Source organism: Amblyomma maculatum, chromosome 6 (assembly GCF_055883805.1).
Source record: "Amblyomma maculatum isolate TAMU_Amacu chromosome 6, ASM5588380v1, whole genome shotgun sequence".
In the NCBI taxonomy this organism is placed as follows: Eukaryota; Metazoa; Arthropoda; class Arachnida; order Ixodida; family Ixodidae; genus Amblyomma; species Amblyomma maculatum.
The window spans coordinates 5,152,874-5,157,760 of NC_139349.1; the positions used below are offsets into that span (position 1 = coordinate 5,152,874).

At 53.9% G+C, this 4,887-nt stretch overlaps 1 pseudogene; it reads left to right on the forward strand.

Annotated features, from left to right (window-relative positions):
• The first annotated feature begins 1,220 nt into the window (after positions 1-1,220).
• Positions 1,221-4,453, forward strand: LOC146184963 (uncharacterized; annotated as a pseudogene).
• Positions 4,454-4,887: the final 434 nt, after the last annotated feature.

Below are 4,887 nucleotides of genomic sequence, written 5' to 3' on the forward strand. Positions count from 1 at the left end.
CCATGTTCGGCTTTCGCTCAGAGCTGTCAACTCAGGGCGTCATGCTCCATATTTCTAAGGATGTTCTGCATTCCTCCCACCACAAGCGCACTCTAGCTGCACTTGCGCTGGACCTTACTAATGCATTCGACCATGTACACCAAACCACCATTTTGGACACTCTCATCTCTCCATGTCTGATCCCGTGTTCATGCTTATATCACCGCTTTCCTTGCCCACACACAACAGAAATCGCATAATGTCCACTTGCTTCCCTTTCATTCTCTCTTGGCAACAAGGCTACCCCCTCAAGGTTCTGTCTTGCCCCCTCTTCTTTTCAACATCACCTTAACACTGGCACATGCTCTACGCAATATTCCATCCCTGTCGCATGCATTCCACGCCGATGATACACCCTCTGAGTGACCACAGGAAATCTGGGTGACATGGAGGTCACACTCCAGGCGAGTGTGTATGCCATGGAGACTCATGCATGGGATATCGGATTGACTTGCTCCCCGTCCAAACAGAGCTCCTGCCGTTTCTGCCTCGGGGCATCGCCTTCCTATCTCCTTCTCCTGTCACTGTCTACCTTAACGGCACACCCATTCCTCTCATCTCTAGCCTCCGCATTCTTGGACTTGTAGCACCCCTCGCTCCACTCTCTTATCGCAAGCCACGGCACGGCGCTGGACAAAGAAAATGTTGGCACTAGGCGCTTCAGCGCGACCAGCGCAATAAAAGAAAACAGTTCGAACCCGAACGCTGCCGGAGCTGGTTATTCCTCCTTTAAGCTCCGACAAATTTGGTGACTCAGCATCGACCACGCAACCCCGCCATCCTACTTGGATTCTGCTTGCTCTTCCACCCTTCCTACAGCCGGCGACCCGCCCCAGGACGATCGGCATAATGGCGCTTCGTTGGCCGCGTTTCAACCACTCAACCTGCCACCATTTTGGCCCAACAGCCCTCGTGCCTGGCTACTCCATACTGAGGCGCATTTCCACTTGAGGCGTATCAACAGCCAGGAAACCAAATTCCTTTATTTCGTGTCCTCCCTGTCTCCTGACGACGCCGAGGAATTAGCGGGCATTATCGCCTCGCCTGACACCGCCCAAACTTTTGCCAAGTTGAAGGCGGCTCTCGTTGACCGCAAATCAGCGTCCGAGCACAGCCGACTCCAGCAACTCCTCACCGCTACAGACCTCGGTGATAGCCGTCCTTCGCAGCTCCTCCGTCGCATGCGACAGCTCCTTGGAGACTCCCCCTCGGGGCCGGACAGTTTACTACGTGAGTTGTTTCTCCAGCGACTCCCTCAGAATATGGTCCGCGTACTCGCGGCTGCGGGTGATGTCACTCTGGACAAGCTCGACGAACTCGCGGACCATGTTGCGGATTACGCAAGGCACGCCAGCGTCAGCGCCGTGACCGCACCACCTTCCATTACTATCACAGCCTCCCAGCTTGTGAGCATAGAAGAGCGACAGGATGCTTTATAGCCAGGCGGTTTGATGAGCTCGCGCCCCTGCCACACCATTCTCAGCCGAAGTTCCAGTCCCGAAGCCACTCCCAGGCACCACCACCCTCGCCGTAACTCCAACAATCCGAAGCGCGACAAAACTCCTCCTCAGCTGTGTGCTGGTACCACCGTATTTTCGACAGCTGTGCCCGCAAGTGCGCCCACCCGTGCTCCTGGTCGAAAAACGCTGTGACCGGTTACTGACGGCAGCAAGCGGTACTCGTGGACGGACATGCCGCCTATTTTAGGTTTCGGTGAAGGTCGCTGGCGCTCGCTTCCTCGTTGACACGGGAGCACAGGTCAGTCAGTGTAATACAAGCAGCTTGGGTAGAGCGCGTCACAACATGTCGACCTCCCCGCTCCAAGCGGTAAACGACTCCCCCATCCGTACGTACGGCCAACGATCTCTTACACTTAACCTCGCATTGCGCCGGACTTTCAGCTGGATTTTCATCATTGCCGATGTCTCGCAAGCTGTTCTCGGCGTTCATTTCCTCCGTTGCTTCAACCTTGTTGTCGATATTCAGGCCCATCGCTTCATCCATCTCAGCACGAAACTGTCCGTCAATGGCGTACTTTCCACCTCTTCGGCGACAGGTCTTAGTGCTCTTGTCCCTGCTTCCCCGTACGGGAAAATCTTTGCCAGTTTTTCCAACATCAGGAAGCCGCCTACCAGAGAGTCACCGATAAAACATCGCGACCTCTGGACCACCTGGGTTTGCTCGCCCTCGCCGCCTGTCTGGAGAACACCTCGCTATCGCTCGTCCTGAGTTTCAACACATGCTTGAATTCGGCATTGTGCGCCCTTCCTCCAGCAACTGGGCATCGCCACTCCACATTGTGCCAAAGAAAGATGCTGGCGACTGGAGGCCATGTGGAGATTACCGCGCCCTCAATGCTCACACCTTACCAGACACTTCCTCACATACAGGACTTCTAATCAAATTTGGCTGGATGCACGATCTTCTCCATGATTGACTTAGTGAAGTTTTACCATCAAATAATCCCCTTGGAGCCCGCTGATATTTCGAAGACGACCACTATCACACCATTCAAACTTTTTGAGGATGTGAGGATGCCTTTTGGATTGCGCCACACAGCACATCTTTTCAGCGAACTATAAATGAGGCTACACGAGGCCTTGACTTCTTTTTCGCCTCCATCGATGATCTTCTCGTCCCAAGCTCCTCCGAGGATGAGCATTCAGCTCACCTGAGCGCCCTTTTCCAATGCCTTGATGAACACGGCCTCGTAATCAATCTGGACAAGTGCCATCTCGACGTCGCTACAATTGCCTTTCTCGGCCATCTTGTCATTCCACAAGGTATCCGGCATGGGGACAGCAAAGTAAAGGCCGTTCAAGATTTTCCACCCCCTACATCACTTAAGAAGCTCAGAGAATACCTGAGCCTTTTGAACTTTCACCGCCGCTTTCTCCCCAAGTGTGCCAATTTTCTGAAGCCTCTAACCAACGTTTGGCTATCAAAAAAGATCCAGCTGCGCCACTTGAGTGGAATGACAACACTGTAGCTGCATTCGCTGCTGCGAAGAAGGTGCTCGCAGATACCACTTTGCTAATACATCCAGTTCCTAACGCTCCCCTGCGTCTTGTCACTGATGCACCTAGCATTGCAGTCGGCGCAGTACTTGAGCAGCACATCTCTTGGTGGCAGCCTCTGTTTTTCTCACAAAAGCTAAAGCCACCAGAGCCTAATTACAGCACCTTCAGTCGAGAGTTCATTGTGGTGTACCCCGCCATTAAGTATTTCCGCCACTTCCTGGAGGGCCAAGACTTTCACGCCGTCTCAGACCATAAGCCCTTGACGTTTGTCTTCCAACGGAATCACAGCACCTACACCGAACACGATATTCGCCAACTGTCCTTTATCTCAGAGTTTACAGTGAATCGCCATCACGTCCATGGACCGGGCAATATTGCTTCTGATGCACTTTCTCGTGTCGGTGCCATGACGTCCGACTCACCAGTGAACATGAATGAGTTAGCAGCCGCACAGCGCAATGACCCACAGCTGCATCGCCTTAGTTTCTCGTTCACGTCCCTGTCATTCACTGAATGTCCGCTGCCGTTTTCCTCCACATTGATTACGTTCGAGACATCAACTGGTGTTCCGCCCCCCTACGTACCTTTGGCTTTCCGTCGCGCCATATTTGACAAATTGCACCACATGAGCCACCCTGGTATTCGTGCCACATAGAAGCTGGTTAGATAGCGTTTCCTATGGCCGAGCATGAATGACGATATCCGTCGCTGGGCACGAACCTACTGTCAAAGTCAGCGCGTGAAAGTTCAATGGCCTACCGCCTTGCCTGCCTCTCCTTTTCTGCCTCACAATGCGGGGTTCTCCTACGTCCACATGGCATTGTGGACCTCTTCCGTCATCCCGCAGGGCCTCGTACTTGCCCACATGTGTGGATCATTTCACCCGCTGGCCAGAGGTTATACCTATTTCTGACGCTGCGGCAGAGACAGTTGGTGCGGCCTTCATGGCCGGCTGGGCGTCTTGTTTCGGCTGCCCGTCTGTCGCCAGCACCAACTGCGGCCGCCAGTTTCAGTCGGCCCTCTTCACCATCCGTGCCAACATCCTGGACGTCCGTCACATTCGTATGACTGCCTACAATCATTCGGCAAATGGCATGGTGGAATGTCTTCGTCGCCAACTCAATGCTGCCCTTACCACTTATCAATCGAGAAAACGCTGGTCCGACCATCTTCCCCGCCTCCTTCTGGGCATCCACTCATCACTGAAGGCAGACCTCGCCTACTCTTCTCCTGAGCTGGTCTATGGCGTTCCCCTGCGACTTCCTAGGGAATTCTCTCCTTGTCCCATTCGCTCATCCATGGTGCTGGACTCTACCTCCGGGACCTCCAGTACACATTTCGACACATCACTCCGGTCATCCCTTCTAATCATCACCCTCAATCTGTGTTTTTGAGCCAGGATCTGGACTGCTGCAGCCATATTTCCGTTCGCCATGACTACGTCCGTCCCCCCCTAATGCCCGCCTACGACGGACTGTTCCGCAGGCTCCAGCGTGCGACGAAGACATTAACCCTAGACATCAACGGTCATGAAGATGTATCTGCTGACAGGCTGAAACCTGCCTGTATTGCCGCTCCTCCAACCGTGACCTCTCCACTCACTCTCGCTTCGACTCTGCCGACTCTGCCACCAAACTGGTCCACTGCATGGGCACATCCCGTGACTTCCGCTCTACGGGGAGGAGCCTTGTAGCGCCCCTCACGCAGCGTTCTTATCGCAAGCCACGGCACGGCGCTGGACAAAGAAGAAGAGGTTGACACTAGACGCCTCAGCGCGAGCAGCGCAATAAAATAAACATTTCGAACCTGAACGCTGTCGTAGCTGGTT